The sequence below is a fragment of the Loxodonta africana genome, chromosome 16, assembly GCF_030014295.1.
Source record: "Loxodonta africana isolate mLoxAfr1 chromosome 16, mLoxAfr1.hap2, whole genome shotgun sequence".
Taxonomy (NCBI): domain Eukaryota; kingdom Metazoa; phylum Chordata; class Mammalia; order Proboscidea; family Elephantidae; genus Loxodonta; species Loxodonta africana.
Genome location: NC_087357.1, coordinates 17,443,713 through 17,466,011, shown reverse-complemented (window position 1 = coordinate 17,466,011; position 22,299 = coordinate 17,443,713).

Genomic DNA, 22,299 nt, shown 5'->3' with positions numbered 1-22,299 from the left:
CATTCATCTTGGGAGTTAGTGGTTTCACCATCCCAAAGGCAGAGACCCTGGGTGGTGCAAACAATTAAGTGCTCTACCACTAATCAAAAGGTTGGCAGTTCGAGTCTACCCAGAGGCACATCAGAAGAAAGGCTTGCTGATCTACTTCCAAAAAATCAGCCATCGAAGCCCTGTGCTCTGACACACACAGGGTCGCGATGAGTAGGGTTCTGTTCAGTGGCAACTGGTGGTTTCCCAAAGGCACCACAGGGAAGGGGTGTGCTCTTAGGGTGGGCAGAGCTACTCACTGCTGCTGCTTCTTCTGTGGCCCCAGGACCTCAGGCTTTCTCTGTCTTCTGCTTCCTTGTCGTCTCCCTTTTTAATCTGATTTACCATTTTAATGTTAATGCCATGCAATAGCAAATATCTTTTTAAAAATTTTTTTATTGTGCTTTAAGCGAAAGTTTACAAATCAAGTCCATCTCTCATATAAAAATTTATATACACCTTGCTATATACTCCTAATTTCTCTCCCCCTAATGAGACAGGACACTCCTTCCCTCCACTCTCTCTTTTCGTGTCCATTCCACCAGCTTCTAACCCCCTCTGCCCTCTCATCTTCCCTCCAGGCAGGAGATGCCAACATAGTCCCAAGTGTCTATTTGATCCAAGAAGCTCACTCCTCACCAGCATCTTTTTCTGTCCCATTGTCCAGTCTAATCCCTGTCTGAAGAGTTGCCTTTGGGAATGGTTCCTGTCCTGGGCTAACAGAAGGTTTGGGGGCCATGACCACCGGGGCCCTTCTAGTCTCAGTCAGGCCATTAAGTCTGGTCTTTTTACGAGAATTTGGGGTCTGCATCCCAGGACTCTTCTGCTCCCTCAGGGGTTCCCTGTTATATTCCCTGTGAGGATGGTCATCGGTTGTAGCTGAGCACCATCTAGTTCTTCTGGCCTCAGGCTGATGTAGCCTCTGGTTTATGTGGCCCTTTCTCTCTTAGGCTCGTTATCACCTTGTGTCTTTGGTGTTCTTCATTCTCCTTTGATCCAGGTGGGTTGAGACCAATTGATGCATCTTAGATGGCCGCTTGCTAGCGTTTCAGACCCCAGACACCACTCTCCAAAGTGAGATGCAGCATGTTTTCTTAATAGATTTTATTATGCCAATTGACTTAGATGTTCCCTGAAACCACGGTCCCCCAAACCCCTGCCCCTTCTACATTGGCCTTCGAAGCCTTCAGTTTATTCAGGAAACTTCTTGGCTTTTGGTTTAGTCCAGTTGTGCTAACCTCATCTGTATTGTGTGTTGTCTTTCCCTTCACCTAAAGTAGTTCTTATGTACTATCTAATTAGTGGACACCCCTCTCCCTCCCTCCCTCCCTCCCCCCTCTCGTAACCATCAAATAATATTCTCTTTGTTTAAACTATTTCTCCAGTTCTTATAATAGTGATATTATACAATATTTGTCCTTTTGCAACTGACTAATTTCACTCAACATAATGCCTTCTAGGTTCCTCCATGTTATGAAATGTTTCACAGATTCATCACTATTTTTTATAAATGTGTAGTATTCCATTGCGTGAATATACCATAATTTATTTATCCATTCATCTGTTAATGGGCACCTTGGTTGCTTCCATATTTTGCTACTGTAAACAGTGCTGCAGTGAACATGGGTGTGCATTTATCTGTTCGTGTAAAGGCTCTTATTTTTCTGGGATATATTCCAAGGAATGGGATTACTGGATCGTATGGTAGTTCTATTTCTATTTCTAGCTTTTTAATGAAACACCAAATCCATTTCCAAAGTGGTTGTACCATTTTACATTTCCACCAGCAATGTATAAGAGTTCCAGTCTCTCCACAACCTCTCCAACATTTATTATTTTGTGTGTTTTTGATTATTGCCAGCCTTGTTGGAGTGAGATGGAATCTCATTGTAGTTTTGATCTGCATTTGTCTAATGGCTGATGATCGTGAGCATTTCCTCACGTATCTGTTAGCTATCTGAATGTCTTCTTTAGTGAAGTGTCTGTTCATATCTTTTGCCCAGCAAATATCTTTAAGGTACACACTCATATACACAAATGCACACACACACACACTCACAACTACCGTTAGATACTTCTGCCTGATCTCACTTCTTCTTGTTTTCACAACCTCCACAGTTTTGTCAGGATTCCCTTGAGCTGCACATCCAAGATTGTGATTGGATTGGTGGGCCTGTCAGGGCTGTCAGGTGACAAAGAGTCAGAACCCTGCTTTTTGGGAGGAAGACTTTCTCAAGACAAATCCTCTGCCCCCTCCCTTCTCACCTATCCCACCCCTTCCTTAGTGGATCTATCCCGTAGGCCTTCCAGCCTCCTGTAGCCTCCCTATGCACTGGATTTTTCTCCCTGGGATGGAGGGCCAGGCAGTTCTCTGGGGCGAGCCTGCACTGTATCATTCCAGAGCTACTCGGGCTACCTTCACAGACCTTTCTCTTTTGATTTCTTGAGTTTTGGTCCTAGGTCCTGGGCATCTCAGATCTTAAGCTGTGTCCAACTCACACACCTCAAGGAAATGTCCCCTTTCCACATCCACTCCCTGTCGGCTTCCTCAGAAGGTGGTTTTAGACCACCATATTCTTTCTCTCACTGTCTCCCTCTTTCTCCATCCCCTTCCTGCCCTTCACATGAACAGCCTCAGAGCTCCAGACAGAAACCTTTCCTCATTATGATGGTGACAGGGCTGAGAATCCTGACCCCTTCCCCCAGTTCTTCCCCATCCTCACATTTGGAGGGATAAGTGGCCTTGGAGTAGAATAACATCTACCTGAGTCAGAATCGACTTGACAGAAACTGATTTTGAAGTCCTTGGGTGGCGCAAATGGTTAACATACGTGACTGCTAACTGAAAGGCTGGAGGATTGAGTCCACCTAGAGGCACCGCAGAGGAAAGGCCTGGTGATCTCCTTCCAAAAAATGGGCCATTGAAAACCTTATGGAGCACAGTTCTACTCTGACACACATGGGGTGGCTCTGTGTTGGAGTTGACTTTATGGCAACTAGTGGTGGCAGGGCCGAGAATCATGATTCCTCCCCCTAGTTCCTTCTGTCTTCAGGTTTGGAAGGACAAGGGGGCGTGGAGTATTGGACATCCAGGATGGACCCTGAGAGGACGTTAGGACCAGCCAGGCAGAACACTGGCTTTAGAGTGTTCCTCAACAAGGAATATGAAGGGGTTAGACCTGCTCCCAGGGTGGTGACGAGATGCCATGGGCTGGAGCCAGGATTGGCCATGGAGAACTGGGCTGTGTGGGGAGGGCGGAGCAGCAGACCATGAGAGAGAGTGCAAGATGAGGTCAGAAAGAGACATCAAGGGGTCTCCCCAAAGCTGACATTGAGGAGGCTGATGGGGAAGTCAAGAACTGTTGCGTTTGGCTTTGTGTTTTTGTGACTGGCTCCTGTAAGACTCCAGATAGACCTTTTGCTCTGGACATCCTGGGGCACAGTGGTTGGGCCGCTCAACAAAGAGTTTCATTTTCTACAACACCTCACTAAGGTTAATAGGTATAATCTGGCTTGTATCTGGGAAATGGACACAAACCTGGGTGGGGCAAGGCCAGTGGTTCTCAACTCTGGTGGTGCACATTCCATCCTCTGGGGATGCTTTTAAAGATTACCGTGTCCAAGACCCACCTGATGCCGGCTACTTCTATCAGCCCAGGTGAGTGTACTGTGCATCCAGGTTAGGAGCTACTGCCAGTTACACTTCGTATGGCTGTGTCACAGCAATGGCTATATTTTTTAACCTTTAAAAACTGCTCACCTTAGGACAGATTCCCTGTGGCTGGTTTTACAGAAAAGGCCCCAAGTTTCAGGTTTATGGGAAGTCACCCAATGGTGTGAGAGCCACCTGGGCCCTGCTAGGGTGGGGAGGACTTTGTGAGGTGGGACCTTCAGGGTCTTCGTCATGTTACTTGAAAGGCAGGTGGCTCCACATAAAATGGCTCTCACTTTAAATAGCTTTGCCAATCATGGAATCTCTCCCTTATTTATTGTAATAATAAATCAGTTACCATCGAGCCAGTTCCAACTCATTGCAACCTCATGTGTACCAGAGTAGAATTGTGCTCCAAGAGTTTTCAATGGAGGATTTTTTTTTTTTTGGAAGTGGATCAACATGCCTTTCTTTCAAGGCACCTCTGGGTGGACTCGAACATCCAACCTTTCTGTTAGCAGCTTAGCATGCCAACTGCATCATCCAGGGACTCATGTTATAAACAAAACTGAATGCTTTTTAAGTAGTAGTATCTCCATGAGCCTTTAGCAACTCTGCCTTGTTGTATTTTTATTCTCATTTTACAGATAAGGGGATGGAGGCTCCCAGAGGCTAGATAACTTGGGTGAAGTCACACTCCAGGAGAAGGTGGAGCTGGGACTCAACCCAGTTTCTGGGGTAGAGCCTGTTTGCACATGGCCTGTATCATGCCACCTCCTGGCTTGGGGGAATTGTTCGGTTACCACATATAACCCCTTGATAGTGCCACTTACATTCTGAGTGATCTTGGACAAATCTGTTCTTGGAAGTTCAGTTTTTTGGTTGTAAAATTCTGGGAGGGTCACACTCTTTAAGGATTCTATCAAAGCTGATATCTTAAAGACCAGGAATATCATAGAAGATAAAAAAAAAAAGATAAGGAGTGTGTAAATGCTTTTGAAATGGAAGTGCCTCCTACAAATGTGAGGGCTGAAATTACAAGGTTTTTTTTGGCGGGGGGGCCACAGGTCCTGGTTCATTCCACAGCACTCACTGCCCATTTTGAGAAAATATCTGGACTAAAGCTGACCAACACCAGGAGCAGCTGTAAGCTCCTGGGGGCAGGACAATACCTGCCTTGTTCTCCACTGTATACACTGTATACAGGTTATACCTAAGGCAATAAAATGTTTTAAAGGTCTTTTAAAAAAATAATATTTTATTGTGTTTCAGTGAAGTATACAAAGCAATTTAGATTCCTATTCAACAATTTCTACACGAATTGTTCAGTGACATTGTTTATATTCTTCACAATGCATGGACATTCTCATTATTTCTGTTCTGGTTGTTCCATTTCCATTAATCTAGTTTCCCTGCCCCCTTACATTCTTATCTTTGTTTTAAAGTAATTTTTGACCATTTGGCCTCATATAGGTGGAGCAGGGAAACCCTGACGGCGTAGTGGGTAAGAGCTCGGCTGCTAACCAAGAGGTCGGCAGTTCAAATCCACCAAGTGCTCCTTGGAAATTCTATGAGGCAGTTCTACTCTGTCCTATAGGGTTGCTATGTGTCAGAATTGACTCAATGGCAGTGGAGTGGAGGTAGAGCAGTAAATATTTTTAAGTAAACGTTTCAAATTGGAGTATAACATACATATGAAAATGTGCATAAATCACAGCTCAATGAATTTTTCAAAGTGAACATACCTGTGTAACTACCACCCAAAACAAGATGCAGACCAGCCCCAGCATCCTACACAGGTCTCCCTCATGCCCCCTCCTAGTCATTACCCCGGGACAAAAAACATAACTACTATCCTCACTTCTAACCTTATAGATTGGGTTTGCCTATTTTTGAACTTTGTTTGAATAGCCACGCAGTATGTACTCTTTTGTATCTGGCTTCTTTCATTTAACATAATGTTTGTGAGGTTAGTCCGTGTCATAGTGCGTAGTTTTATGTCAATCATCCTCATTATTGTATACATTCCACTGTATGAATAAACAACGATGTATATATCCACTCTACTGTCAATGTATATTTAGATTGTTTCTAGTTGGGGGCTATTACGAATAATGTTGAAGTGAACTTTCTTATATTTTGGATACATTTGTACCTTGTTAGGTATATACTTAAGAATAGAATTGCTTGGCCGTAAGGTTGTGTGTAGGTTCAACTTAGAAAAATCCTGCCAAATAATTTCTGATGTCATTGTACCGATTTATATTCCCGTCAGCAGTGTGGGAGAGTTCCAGTAGCTCCACATCCTTGCCCAGACTTTTTTTTTTTAAACTGTGCTGGTAACTGTGTAATGATGTATCACTGTGATTTTAATATTCATTTCCATGATTAATTACGTTGAACACTTATTCATATGTGTACCGGCCATTTGGATATCCTGTTTTGTGAAATGTCTGTTTAAGTCTTTTGCCCATTTTTCTATTGAGTTGTTGATCTTTTGTTATTTATTTCTAGAAATTCTCATATATTCTGGATAGGAGCCTCTTAGGTTTTCCTTCTTACTTTTTTTATGGTGTCTTATGTTGAACAGAAGTTCTTAATTTTAATGAAGTTCAATTTATCAATCTTTCCCTTTGTGATGGTTGCTTTTTTGTGTCTTGCTAAGAAATATTTGCCTATTCCAAGGTTATGAGGATATTCTCCTATGTTCTAAATTCTTCATTGTTTAACTTTCACAATTAGGTCTACATTCTATCTAGGATCAATTTTTGTGTATGACGTGAGGTTGGGGTTATGACAAACTTCTCCAAATCAGTACTTAGTCTGGCCTAACGGTATGTATATACTATCTTTCCCCCCTGCACTATAAAAAAAAAAAAAAATTTTTTTTAATGTGGTACAGGTGAAAGTTTACGGAGCAAATTAGTTTCCCATTCAGCAGTTTATACACAAATTGTTCCATGACATTAGTTCCAATCTCCACAATGTGTCAGCACTCTCCCCATTGACATCTTGGGTTCCCCGTTTCCATTCATACAGTTTTCCTACCCCTTCCTGTCTTCCTAACATTGCTTTTGGGCAAATATTGCCCTTTTTGTTTAATTGGTTGTTCTAAGGACCATGTTCCTTCCCGGTGTTATTGTTCACTTTATAGGCCTGCCTTTTATCTGGCTGAAAGGTGATCTTTAGGAGTGGCTTCAGAATAGTGTCTAAGGGCCACTCGGGTGTTCCACCAGTCTCTGTCAGATAAGTAAGTCTGGTCTTGTGAATTTGATTTTTTGTTCTACATTTTTCTTCTACTCTACTTGGTACCTTCTATTGTGATCCTGCTCAGAGCTGTTGGTGGTGTTAGCCTGGCACCATGTAGTTCTTCTGGTCTCAGGTTAGTGGAGGCTGTGGCTCGTGTGGTCCACTGGTCCTTTGGACTAATTGTTTCCTTGAGGCCAATAGCTGTAACTTAAACGGACACTCACAAGCTTTTAAGACCCCAGTTGCTACTCACCAAAGTAGGATGTAGAACATTGTGTTTATGAACTATGTTATGCCCATCGACCTAGATGTCCCCTGAGACTATGGTTCCAAGCCTTCAAACTTAGTATCTCAGTCCCAGGAGGTGTTTGGTTATGGCTAAGAAGTTTTCATGATCGTACCCCTATTATAGACACTGTTGTTGTAAACCAGGTAACCGTATGTGTGAGCATATTTCCAGACTCTATTCTGTTGGCTCAGTAAATACTTCACAGATGAATAGTGGCTGACCTGGGCCTCGCCATGTTCCTGAGGAAGCTAGAGGTGCTGGGAACTTGCCTTCTAGGAAGATTCTTGTTTCTGCTGCTGAATCACCAAGTCTGTCTCTGCCCTTTCCAAACTCCTCCCATAGATACAACTAATCGGCTGACAAAAATAATCATCAAGTCAGTCAGGCTCTGTTCTAAATATGCCTTAATTCATTTAATCTTTACATAAAATATTATTATCCACATTATCCTGCTAAGAAGACTGAGGCTTATGAGGCCACACAGGTGGTAAGTGCCAGTGCAGGAATCTGAATCCAGGCATTCTGCCTTGGAGTCCATGTCCATAAGCAGGACATGTGCCTATCTTTCAGTTGATGGAAGGAATTGGAATGGTGGAGGTCGAAGTCACTGTGGCCTAGGAGTTAAGACATCTGAGTTCTTATCTTGGCTTCTACACCTACTGGCTGGGAGATTTTGGACACATTGGTTAATCTCTTTAAACCTCAGTTTCTTTAGCTGGAAAGTGAGAGAGTGAAATGATATTTGGGGTCCTATTCAGCACTGACATTTTGTAGCATTATCGATCTTAAAGATGCCTAGAGAGGCTGTGAGTTTTTTGGAGAGAAGAAAACTGTACAATGGGGACTGGGGTTGAGGCACAGATTGGGGAGGAGCCCAGTGAGCGTGGTGGGAACATGGGGGTGGGATTGGAGTGGGGAGGTGATGACAGGAGGGGGCTGAGCCCAGCCCTCCGACCTTTTCTCTTCCCATCTGCTTATCCACCTACTTGGGCCGTCAGAGCCACCTGCTGGGGGAGGGGGCGATTCCGAGGTGTTAAGTTTTCTAATTGACCCTCCCCCTTTTCTGGGAATTAGTTTGCGAACATTCCTATTTAATCCCAAGGCCACGGTTCCTGTGTGAGTCTCTGGGGGGTCAGTTTCTCTGCCCAGAGCTGGCTAATTTTTCACCCACCTTGCTCATTCAGTGCTCGTGAAAATCACAGCTAGCTCTTCCACATGGACACTAAGTTTCCCCGGGGGGCAGTCCTGTGACCTTGGGAGGCCATCCCTCCCTACCCCCAGACAGTGGAGCTGGGAATGGTCTTTGATCATTAACTTTAATTCTACTTTAAGTTATTTAAGAAATAACTTAAAAATTCACGCAAGCAACATACGCCAGTTCTAGAAAAAACAGAAAGTCCAGATAAACAAAAATAAGGAAACAAGTTACCTGCAATTCCGTCATCCAGAGATAACCAGTATTAACATTATTTGGATGGATTTTTTTTTTTTTTTTGCTTTCTCTCTCTCTGTATGTGTGATATGTATGTGTTATATATATTTATATAATATACTCATACACCCCCCCACCCACACCTTTTTTATAGAAATGAGTTCAACTGTTCCGTGGTTAGATTTTTAAATTCGGCCAAGTATCCTGAGCACTTCCCATATCACTCAATCTGTTTAATCAGCTTTGACATCTGCATAACAAACCACAGGAAATTGTTTCCCAAGCTCATTGTTATACACAGTGAACATCCTTACTCATGCATTTTTGAACACATTTCTGATTATTTCCTCAGGAAATTTTTGAAAATGTAACAATCAGTATGCTCCAGTGATTTTTTTTTTTTAAAGATAGTAAAGTCCTTAATGCTGCCTTTACCATTTTCAACATTATAGTACCAAGAACAATAATACCTGTTTTCTAATTGAATGCCTTATGTATTATCAGCAGTCACATTTAATTTTCCAGAGAGGTTTATAGCTATTAGGTCCATTTATTCCCATTTTATGGCTGTGAAAACTGAGGCTTAAGGATGTTTAATGATTTGCCCCATCACCCAACTGGGAAGAGCAAGGGCAAGAAGGCAGCTCTGTGATGCCCTCCCCCTCTCCTGTGCTCTTTACTTTCCGAGGAGTGTGTGAGGCTGGCCTAGGATGAGGCCCCTGCTCTCAAACACTTGAAGTCTGAACGGGAGACTGGCACCTACATGCAGGGCTTTGAACCATGTCATTTCGGTTCAACCCCCTGCTGAGAATGTGCAGTTCTACCTCAGATATACTGAATCAGAATCCACATTGCTTACTTTAGAATCACCTGGGGATACATAAGAAACACTGGGTATCTAGTTAAAATGCAGATTCGGATTCAGTATATCTGGGGGTGGAAATGTACATTCTCAGCATGGGGTCAAATGGAACTGAACCAGCCTGAAGCCCTGCCTACATTGAAGATGAAAGCTCTTATTGGGTAGCATCAGCCAAAGGAAAGCCCAGACCTTGTGTGCCCGAGCTCTGAGAGGAGGGGTGGGCTGTGGCCTCTGAGCACCTTTCCTGGAGCTGAGCTGCAAAGGATAGAGATAGGGAGGCACAGGAGAGCGGAGAGACACAGCAGGCAGGGGGCACAGCCTGCACAAAGGGGTGCAGTAAGGAAACCTGACACTCCCCCAAGCCACAGACCCTGAGTTGGGATCAGCTTACAGGAGGCCGGGTCCATCGCCTCTGCCACACACCGACAGTGAATGTACACAGGGGGCAGTCATAATAGTGGAAGTTTAATTTCCTTTCAAGCAGCCATGTACCAAAAACCAAACCAAACATGTTGCCATCGAGTTGATTCCAACTCATAGCAACCCAACAGGACAGAGTAGAACTGCCCCATAGGGTTTCCAAGGAGCAGCTGGTGGATTCGAACTGCTGACCTTTTGGTTAGCAGCTGAACACCTAACGACAGTGCCCCCCAGGGCTCCAAGCAAGCATATATGTTTAAATAATTTCATTGTGTCAATAGACATATTTTTTTTCTGATTTTTTCTTCTTCCTCTCGAATAGCCTTTGTGCTTGATGATAAAAATAATCTCTTCATTGTAAGCATATAATTTTACATAATGCAGACAAGCATAGAGACAAAAGCAAAAACCTTCCACCCGAAATCACCCTCTTAGCGTTTCTCGGACCGTTTCCAGGCTCTCTTTCAGCCTACAGACTCTTTGATTTTCGTTACAGCTTCACTTCAGAGGATCAGGCCAGGCTTGCTCCCCTGTCGCATGTTTGCCCACTCAGCAGTCTGTCCTGGACACCTTTCCCTGCCATTACAGATGGATTTCCATGATTTTTTTTATAGCCTGACTCAGGAATTCAAAATGGTCAGATACTCAGGATATAAAATGTCCATTAAAGTGCACAGAAATTGGGCTTTGACTCTCCTAGATGAGGGTTCTCAAGCGTCTCAAAACCACAGAGGCTTTATAAGCCATAGTGTTGGGCAAGCAAGGGATCTCCCTGCTTATTATAATTTTTTTTAATGTTTATTTGTTTATTATGCAAACTTTCAAGCTATTAAACAGCAGAGAGAATAGTATAATGACATCTCCAATATTCATCACTCAGATTCAGCAATGAACAAGGGGTCGCCACATTTGCTTTGTCTTTCTCTCTTGTATTTCGTTCTATTTTATTTTCTTTTGTGGAAATTATTTCTATTTTATTTTTCTTTTGCTGAAATACTTTGAAGCAAATCCAGACTTGTTGTCATTAATGTATCCCGGTGTCTTTTAGTCTGGATCTCTTAAAAAAAGGAAAAGGTATTTTTTTATGCAGCCACCGTGCCAGTATCATACCTAACAAAATTTACCCTGCTGCCCTGGGAGTATCTGGCCTATCGCCTGATTTCCCTGACAGTCTCCAAACTGGCTGTTTTACAGTCTTTTTGTTAGAACCTAGAACCAAACAGGGGGAACACTTTTCATTTGGTTGTAGTGTTTCTTCAAGTTTTTCTACAGCAATCCCCAAATAGTAAATCATAAATTTCAATGATATTTGAATCCTTCTGGTTGCATCAAGGGGGAAGGCTCTGCTTGCTGGGAGTATGTTTTTCGTGCCCCTTTGTTGTTGTTGTGTGCCATCGAGTCAATTCTGACTCATAGTGACCCCATAAGACAGAGTAGAACTGCCCCGTAGGGTTTTCTAGGCCGTAATCTTTATGGGAGCAGATTGCCAGGTCTTTCACCTGCAGAGCCATTGGTGGTTCGAACGTCCAACCTTCTGTTTAGCAGCTGAGCGCTTAACCATTGCACCACCAGGGCTCCTAGTGCTCCTCTAACCTCCCCCAAAACCAAAGCCACTGGTGTTGAGTGGATTCTGACTCATAGTGACCCTATAGGATAGAGCAGAACTTTCCCATAGGGTTTCCAAGGCTGCAAACCTTTACCGCCTGGTGGCGTAGTGGTTAATCTTTATGGAAGCAGACTGCCACATCTTTCTCCTGTGGAGCAGGCGGTGAGTTCGAACTGCTGACTTTTGGTTAGCAGCCGAGTGCTTAACCACTGCACCACCTCTAGAGCCCTTCTAATACCTCCCCTGCTTTCCTCATGATTTTCTTTCTTTCTCTTCTCCCTTCCTCCTCCTTTCTTCCCTCTCTCCCTTTTTTTCTTTCTTACTTTCTAAGTAAGTAGCTCTCAGGCTCACGATCTTAAACAGGCAGATTTATCTAGCTTGATTTCATTAACAGTTTCCATTGTAGTGGTGGTTCTTGTTACTTATTGTGGAGTCGGCTCTGACTCAAGGCAACCGTATGTACAACGGAACGACACATTGCCAGGTCCTATGCAACCTCATGATTGCTTGGTATCCATATGGTTTGCATTGGCTAATTTTCAGAAGTAGATCTCCAGGCCTTTCTTCCTAGTCTGTGTTAATCTGCAAGCTCTGCTGAAACCTGTCCACCATGGGTGACCCTGCTGGTTTTTGAAATACTGGTAACACAAGCTACCACAATATGACAAACTGACAGATGGGCGATGGTCCGTCGTGGTTACTGGTAGTATTTTACCTTCTAGCTATGGCAAGTGACATTCATATTCAATTTATAGTAGTATAATTTTGTTTTGCTCAATGAAAAGCCCTGGAATGGTGACATGGAAACACAGCAACCTCTCTGGATGGTGTTTTAAGATGGAAGATGCTCCTTGACCCCATCCTTCCCTGAAGGCTGTATGGAGTATGTCCAGCTTTCTCTACTAAAACCAACACTGTAACAGCCTTATACATATACCTTTGAACTTTTGTGCCCTTGTCTGATTGTTTTCTTAGAATACATGTTTTACAAGTCAAACTAGGATTTAAAAAGACATGAATATTTTCAAAGCTGTGGCTTTTTAACCAGAGTACTCTGTACTTAATTTCATGCTTTATTTCCATCTTTTATTTTACGTCAATTTTTTGTGACTCAGAGTGGCATTGGAAACATCAGCAGTCCCAGGCTTTCACACCTGTCTCTTCCTTTTCAGTAAGCTGTCCCTCCCCATTCTCCCAACCCTCTTCATTTGTGACTTCTCATGTACTGCGAGAGGGGAAACCGATAAACAAGCTTGTTCTGACTGTACATAAATTAAGAATAAATAGACTCTGAGTGAGGGTCTGTTGGGACAAACGTGAGGCAAAGTCTCTCATTAGACCTTGTCCCTTTATCCTTCCTCCTTCTAGCTCTATCCTGTTTCATGTCTCTAGGACTGTTCGACAGGTGACAGCTGGTGATGGTAGGTGGTGGTTGTTAGATGCCATCAAGTCAGTCCCCAACTCATGGTGACCCATGTACAATGGAATGAAACACTGCTGGTCCTGTGCCATCCATACTGCTGGTTGTGGGTCAGACTGTTGGGTCCGTAGGGTTTTCACTGGCTAATTTTTAGAAGTAGATCACCAGCTTTTCTTCCTAGTGTGTCTTAGTCTACAGGCTTCACGAAATCTGTTCAGCATCACAGCAACACACAAGCCTCTACTGAGGGCCAGGTGGTGGCCGCACATGAGGCGCCTTGACTGGGAATTGAACCCAGGTCTCCGGCATGGAAGGTGAGAGTTTTACCACTGAACCATCCACATCCTCAGTAAAGGTAGGGGACAGGAGTTACTGCAACTCATGGCAGGTAAAGTGACAGCTGAGAATAACTTTGGTCCCTGCATTCCCATAGAGATCTCAGGTTGCCACGTGTACTTACCTCCCTCCACTCGTACAGCCCTCTGATATAGGCAGGTCAGCATCGTGGCCTTCTATTTGCAGAGGAGGAGCCTGTGGCCCTGAGGGGCCAGGTGACTTTCCAAAGGCCACACAGCTGGCCCCACACAGCTGGCTTGCGGCAGAGCCGTGACTTCAGTGCCAGTCTCAATACCAAATTGGGTGGGTTTTGCACTTGGTCCTCTTGCCTGCTCACACCCTGGGCTAATGCACCTGGGGGATTCTGAACCACATGAGTGTGTGTTAGGGTCGAGCTAGGGAGGGGGTGATTCCTCTGACAGCAAAGAACCAGCCCATCACTGGGCACATGCCCTTCCCAGAAGGGACCAGAGAGTGGACAAGATCCAGGGGGTTGGGGCCAAACAGGCAGATTCAGGGCTGTGTGGCTGCTAGGGGCGAGGCCTCTCATGTGGCTCAAGAGGGCCTCAGCCAAAAGGATAGCTGGACAGGAGTGGGGGCCAAGAACGCTAAGTCCTCATGACTCCTTGGCCTTCTGGATATGGAAGGAGGAGCAGGGCCTCAGGAGCTCTAAGCTGGGTTCTGGAGCCTTCCTGGCTGTGTGCTGTGGGCAGGAAACACCCCATCTCTGAGCCTCAGCTGAAAAAGAGGGGCTCGGACCTGGATCAGGGGCCTTCTAACTGTAACCCCAGGTAGGGCCAACCTCCCTTGGCAGCTCTGCCAGCTCTTCTCAATTACTGCAGCTCGGTTTGTGTTTGTTGACGCCAACATTTTTTAAAGAACTTGCATGTGATCTTGCATGTTCAGCTCTAATCTGCTCTTGTGTTTTTACTCTTGGCTCCTGGCACTTTCCTCAAGCTCCGCACACCCCTGCCACCATCATTCCGCTCCTGGGGAGACACCCTTAGATCCTCCCCCCCATCCTTGCCGCCACTGTGTCAAACCTGTCCCTCTTCCTCAGTTTCCCTTCTATGCTGCTATCTTGCCCCTGCACAGTTGCCTTGGCCTCCTTGCTGGCCTCTCTGCCTTCAGTCTCTCACCGGTCACTGGGTCCTGTTCACTGACTCCACGCCTGCAGGAGGAACCCCAGAGATGAAGCACTCAAGGCCCTTGAGTCCTGGCCCTTCTCCACTTCCCCCTCCTCCACAGATCTTTCCTTTCCGTCTACCTGCAGTCTAACCCCAGGGCACCATGTTCAGATTTCTCAGCACTCTGGGTTCTCTCTTGCATTCAGGCCTATGTCCAGGCTGTTCCCTCTGCCCCTTGTCAACTTAGAGAAACCCAGCTCACCTTGTAAGACTCAGCTCCAATGTTATGTCCTCAGTGAAGCCTCCATTTCACCACCCCCGACCACCCCAGTACATGAGTCATCCCTGAGTTAGTGTAGCTGGTGCAATGCTGTATCTTGATCACTCCTTCCGGATCTGGGTTCCACTGAGGACCAGAGGCTTCTCAGAGGCTGGGATTTTAAAATCTACCTCCACTCTTAGACACTTAGTGTCCCCAGTCTCAGCAAACGCTTGTAGAGGGAGCAAAGGAGTTCCCTACTATAGCGGGGGCCACGTGCCAGGTACAGGGAGTTTGGACTTTGCCATTTAGACCCGTGGACATTTACAGTCTGCCCCTTTTAATGGCTATGTGTGTCCCACTTGAGGGGTGAGGAAGGCGGGGTGTTTATCCATGAACTTCTGTTGGCATTAGCTGAGGGCTGATCCTTGAAGCATTAACTCTTCCCCTCCCCTAGCACTTCCTCCTGCTCAGTTCAAGAGTGATCCCTCAGGTGGAGAGTACCCGCAATAGGGCACTGTAGGCAAGTCCTGGAAAGATAAGTGCTGAGGGGGTATGGGAGGGGCTATTATAAGGCCTCAGGGCCTTTGCACAGACTGTTTCCGCTGCTTAGAGCAACCTTCCCTCTAGCTCTTTGAAGAGCTGGTGACTCTCAGCCCAGAGTCTCTTCCTCAGACAGATGTTCTCTAAATTAGCACCCATCCCCTAAAACTCCTCATCATATCATCTTGTTCATTTCTTTTACAGCACGTCACAGTCAGACATTAGCTGATATATTTGTCTGTTTTCTAGCCACTGCTATATCCCCAGGGCCTAGAAAAGATCTGGCTCGTAGTTGTTCCTGAATAAAGGGTTTTTTTTTTTTTTTTTGAATGAACACATGAATACACTCCCCTGTCATGCTCATCAAGGAGTCCTGGTGGTACAGTTGGTTAAGTGCTTGGCTATTAACCAAGAGGCTGGCGGTTCAAACCCACCAGCTACTCATGGGAGCAAGATGTGGCAGTCTACTTCTGTAAAGATTACAGCTTTGGAAACCCTGTGAGGCAGTTCTACTCTGTCCTATAGTGTCGCTGTAAGGTCACTCTGAGTCGGAATTGACTCAGTGGCAATGGGTCATGCTCACCTCCACACACATATGCCTTGCCATAAACGCCCCAACTAAATCCAAACACTCCTTCCACTATTACTCCAGGCTTACAACCAGAGAGGGGCAGTGATGATCAAGTTTGCGTTATGGGAGCGTGAAGATGCTGCTTGGTTTTTTGTGCACGTTGACTAGATATTGGCTCACCAGAAAAGCCTGGAGTCTGTAATGCCCTGGACTTTTGGGGGCAGGAGGTATTGATATTTCAGCAGAGTAAGGAAGGCAATGTTCATCGTTGATGAAAATGATCGAACTTGTGAGTTCCCTGAATGATCGAATATTTTTACTTCTGATGTAAAGTACAGATCCCTTCTGACAGCCCACTTGCAGGCATTAAATGAACAGAAGCCCAGTGAATGTCCTTCAAGATAAATTTCAAGTCATCTTTTCTTGTGCAAAGAGGTTTATTCCAACCCTTCAAAAATCTGTAGGGTATCCTGCTTCTATTTTTAAAAAACTATATTTAGTTTGCTTTGAAGATGAATAAAACTGAGATGCTATTATGTTCCTTTCCTACTTTGCAGCATCCAGAAATTCCTTTGCTATTAATACTCCGGAGAAACAGATTTCTTTGATTTTTTTTCAGAGTAGAAGATTAAAAGCTGCCAGAAATTGTTTCAAAAGAAAAATAAATCTCTGAGAAGTTGGATTTGAAATTTTGAGGGGCCAGTGCTTGCGTCCACTGTGTTGGGAGCCATGTAATGAGAGATCGGCTCTAATTGTGGTGTTTGCCCTCCTTTTTCTCTCCCCGCCCCTCCTGGGGAAGCCCCACCTTCATCTCCACCATCTGCTTTCTCTTATGAAATCTTGGAATATTGAAACAAAAATGAAATTTATTGTAAATGTGAACAGGCAGTCATTTCCCAAAGAGAGTGGTTACAATAAATGATTTGTCAGTCTCCAAATCTGGTCTTTGGTGATGATGAGGACTTAGGCTGTAGAAAGTTTTGACTGAAGGACTCAAGTTTCTTTTTGGGTCTGGACATATACTTACACATATCCTACTGATAAATAATTGATCAAAGTTAAGAAATGGACCTGAACTAAACTCCACACTTAATTTGGATTTTATCAGTCTTTTAACTAACATCCTTTTTTGTTCCAGGATCCCACATTACATTGAGTTGTCATGTCTTCTTAGTCTCCAAAACAAGTCTTTTTTTGTTTTTCATGACTCGTACACTTTTTTTTTTTTCCTTCTCATGATTAGATTGAAGTTAGGCATTTTTGGTAAGGGTACCACCCAGGTGTCCTTCTCAGTGTGTCCTTCAGGGGCTACATGGTGTTAAGATGTCTTATTAACGATGATGCTATCCTTGATCCCTTGGCGAAGGTGATGCCTGCTGGTTTTCTTCAATGTAAAATTACTATCTTCCCCTTTGCAATGAATAAATATCTTGGAGGATATACTTTGAGATTATGCAAATAATTCCGTTTCTGCTTAAACTCTCACCTGCTAAGGTTAGTATCTATTAGTGAATCTCGGTTGCAACAATTATTGTGGTGCTCTAATCATCAGTTTTCTTCATTCCTTCTATATTTGTTAATTGGAATTCATCCATAATAAAGAGCTGCTCCTTTGTTGAGACAGAGCCCCCACGATAGTGTATTAAAAAGCCCTGTTTCCTTTGCTGGGCTTCCATTCCCCCTCCCCTCCACAGCTTTGCATTTGAATCCTGCTTTTGCTTTTTTTTTTTGCTTAGGGATTATATGGAAACCCCATTGCCCCTGCATATTATGCTTAAGAATGTTGCTGACATAACTTGTATGAGCTCACTACTTGTAAATGCCATTAAAAGTAATTTGCTTGTCTGCCTTTAGCAAGCAGCAACAGTTCCAACTGACTCGTTTTCCTTGTACAATGAAATAAATGTGCCTTTCCTGTTCTCCCACCTTGGTCTCTCGTTTATTGGCCAATATGAGTCATGCCGAGCAAGAACCTGGGGTTTCCAGCTGGTAACATTATCTATCAATCAATCCATCCGCCTACCCATCCATCCATCCATCCATCCATCCATCCATCCATCCATCCATCCATCCATCCATCCATCCATCCATCCATCCATCCATCCACCCCCCACCCCTCCACCCCCACCCCTCCACCCATCCACCCATCCACCCATCCACCCATCCATCCATCCATGTATCCATCCACACATCCATCCATTTGCCCACCCACTCACCCACCCATCCATCCACCTACACATCCTTTCATCCGTCTGTCCATCTGTCCATCTATCTATCTATTTATCTATATGTCCATCATCATCTACTTTATATTAGAGTGATTTCATAGGTATGTATTGTAGTCTATGAATTACAATCCAACGCTACCCTTATTTATGCTGTTACTCAAGTTGTTCCAGCTTCCACCTTTGGGACCTCTTTTACGTTGGCTCCTGTGCCTTTTGGATATGTACCACCTCATCTTTTTTTGAGCACTTCCTACCTTCTTGTACCTCAAAATGCTCCAAGCTCATTGTATATTTTCCCTTACTGGTCTTGAAATCAACAACTTCTTCAAGAAATCCTAGTTACTTTGATTGGAGAATGGTATTTAGAAACCAAGAGCTGACTAGATGGTCCCATCGCTGTTGGGATGTCATTCCTTCTAGGTTCTTTTAGCAGATAGACTTCGGAAATGCTTGTATGTATACTAATCTGTGCATACATACACAGTTGTGTTTATTTCTTTAAAACACACACACACAAATTTGTACTGATACTTCTGATTCTTGTCCAACATCACAGGGTTCATTCTAACCTTCTTCCCTTTCCTTATTTATAACTTTTTATCTGAAATGAGAAACCTGGCTCTTATTATCTGCAATATGTTTACTTGGTTGTTCAACCATGCTATATTCACACAGTAGTTTCAGAATAGCTAACCCATACCCTTGTGAGAATCAAATTTGCTGACTACATTATTCGTGTACGGTTCTTTTGTCTTTAGCTTTAATAGCAGTTGACGTGCCATTTTCCAGAGTAATTTAGGTTAGCTTTTTTCTTCCCCAAACCCTTCTGTGAAGTTATGTGATTCATTGGTAATGCAGCTACGTTCATTTGTTATACTTAGTTTTCCATTTTGGTTTCCTCAACATCTTGGTGTCTTAAAGTCAAACCAAACCAACTCTGTTGTTGTTGAGTCAATTCTGATTCATGGTGACCCCATGTATTACAGAACTGTTCCATAGGATTTTCTTGGCTGTAAGCTTTACAGAAGCTGATTTCCAGGCCTTTCTTCTGTGGGATGCTAAGAAGTTTAGGCTAGTGTTGCTGCTGTTAGGTGCCATCGAGTCAATTCTGACCCATAGTGACCCAATGCGATAGAATCAAACTGCCCCATAAGGTTTTCTAGGCTTTTTTTCTTTACAGGATCAGATTGCCAGGTCGTCCTACCACAGAGCTGCTGGGCGGGTTCAAACTGCCAGTCTTTAGGTTAGCAGCCAAGCCCTTAACCATTGCACCACTAGGGCTGCTTCTTTAGGCTAGTACTTGAGCACAAACCATTTGCGCCACTCAGGGATGTTTTGAAGTAACATATAGTAAAATTCACTTTTTGTGGTGTACGGTTCTACGAGATGTGACAGATTCATGTCCCTGTACCATACAGAACGGTTCATCAGCCTTTTTTATAGGTAACCTCTCTCCTCACCCCATTTTCCTGGCAACCACTGATTTGTTTTCCATCCCTATAGTTTTGCCTTTCTGGAATGTCATATACATGGAATCATAAAACACGTAATCTTTTGGGTCTGACTCTTTTCACTTAGAAAAATGAATTTCAAATTCACCCAAAATGTGTGAACCAATAGCTGGTTTCTTTTTATCATTCAATAGTATTCCATTGTACGGATGTACCACTAGTTTTTTTTCACTAGTTAAAGTACTAGTATTGGCTATTTACAATTTTTAGAAATTTTAAACAAAACTGCTTTAAATATCTGTACAGGTTTTTGTGAGAGCATAAATTTTATTTTCTTTGGTAAATATCTAGGAATGGGATTTTTCAGTCATGTTTAAGTATATATTTAACTTCGTAAGACATTGCCAAACTGTTTTCCATAGTGGCTGTACCATTTTGCTTTTCCACCAGCAAATGTATGAGTGTTCTAATTGCTCCATATCTTTGTCAACACTAGGTGTTGTCATTTTAAAACTTCTAAAAATTGTAGCCATTGTAATAGATGTGTAGTGTGATTTCATTGTGGTTTTAATTTGCTTTTCTCTAGTGACTAGTAAGGTTGAGTATCTTTTCATGTTATTTGTCGTCCGTATATATTCTTTGGTGAGGTTTTTGTTATATCATTTGTCCCTTTTTAATTGGGTTGTTTGTTTTCTCATGTTGAATTTTGATGGTCTACATATTTGTCAGAAATATGATTTGCAAATATTTTCTCCTAATCTGCAACCCATCATTTCATTTTTTTTAACAATGTCATTTATAAAACAAAATTTTAAATTTTTGATAAAGCTCTGTTTTTTTCTTTTATGGATTTTGCTTTCGGTGCCATATCTAAGAAATATTTGTTAAGTAAAAGTCACCAAAAATTTTTCTCCTATGTTTTCATCTATAGATTTTATAGTTTCATGGTTGTACTTAGGTCTATAATTAATTTTGAACTCATTTTTGTATATGGTGTGAAGTCTGGTTTTAGTTTTTTTTGTGCATATGGATAACAATTTTTTTTCAGCACCATTTGCTGAAAAGACTATTCTTTCTAAATTTTGAATTCCCTTTGCACTTTTGCCAAAGATTAGTTGGCTGTTTTGTGGGTCTATTTCTAGACTCTGTTATGTTCCTTTGATGTATGTGCCTGTCCTTTGCTAATGCAGTGCTGTCTTGATTACTTAGTAAGTATAGTAGGTCTTACAATAGGAGTGTGAGTCCTCCAACGTTTAGTTTCTTCATCTTTCCATATAAATTTTAAAAATAAAAAAGCTTGCCTAGGATTTTTATTTAGGTTGCATTAAATCCATAGATCAATTTGAAGAGACTCAACCTCTTGACAATACCGAGTCTTCCAATCCATGAACAAGTTTTCTCTTTCTATTCTTTTTAGGTCTTCTTTTATTTCCTTCGCTGGTGCTTTGTAATTGCCAACATACAGATTCTGCACACATTTTGTTTGACTTACAATTCTTTAATGTTATTGTAAATAGTGCTTTTACAAAATTCTGAATTGCAATTGTTCATTCTTAGTATATAGAAATACGATTAATTTTTTAATATTGACTCTTTACCCTGCAACGTTGCTAAACTCCCTTATTTGTTCTAGGAGCCTCTTAGTGTATTCTTTACAATTTTCTAGACCATTGTATTGTTTATAAATACAGACACTTGTTTTCTTCTTTTTATATGTGTGCCTCATTTGTTTTTCTTGTCTTATTGTGCTGTGTAGTACATAATTGACAATTATGGGACACTCCAGCCAATGACATCAGAATACAATTTTTTATGGGCACATGCAAATTTGCATTTGTAATTATGTCAGTTTGGTTGATAATGTTGTTCAGGCTTTGTATATTCTTACTAATTTTCTGCCTAATTTTTATCTATCAGTTACTGAGAGAGTCATGTTGATATCTCCAAGTAAAATTGGGGGCTTACCTATTTCTCTTTTCAGTTCTGTTAGTTATTTTTCATGTATTTTAAAGCTCTATTTTAGGTGCATACATGTTTAGGATTGCTATGTCTTCTTGGAGAATTAACCGTTCCTCCCCCTCATATCATTATGTGGAGTCGTTGGGAAGCTCGAATGGTTAAGTGCTTGGCTACTAACTGAAAAGTTGGCAGCTGGAACCTACCCAGAGGCACCTCAGAAGAAAGGCCTGGCAATCTGCTTCTGAAAGTTCACGGCCATTGAAAACCCTGTGGAGCATAGTTCTGCTCTGAAACACATAGGGTCGCCATGAATCAAAGTTGATTTGATGGCATCTGCTTTTTTAGTTTTTATGTAATATCACTCTTTGATAGTTTTTCTTCTTTTGAAATCTACTTTGTGCTTTTAACCAATCATTATATCATTATATTTAAAGTGGATTTTTTGTAAACATCATATAGTTAGTTCTTGCTTTTTAGACACTTAATCTGACAGTCTCTGTTTTTTAACTGATATGTTTTGGCCATTCCACTTATTGATTATTGATATGTTTGTATTAAAATCTACCATTCTGTTAGCTTCTTCCTATTGCCATCTCTTTTTCTCCTTTTTTTCTCTTTTACTGCCTTCTCTCAAGTTAATTGAGCATCTTTTAAGGAATCTATTTTTTTCTCCCCTATTGACTTATTATTTATGTCTCTTTTATATTGTTTTAGTAGTTGTACAAGGGTTTATAATATGTATGTTTAATCAGAGTCTGCCTTCAAATAGTACTATACCACTTCATGTATAGTACAGAACTCTAAGAGCCCTGGTGGCACAAACGATTAAATGCTTGGGTGCTAACTGAAAGGTTGGCAGTTCTAACCC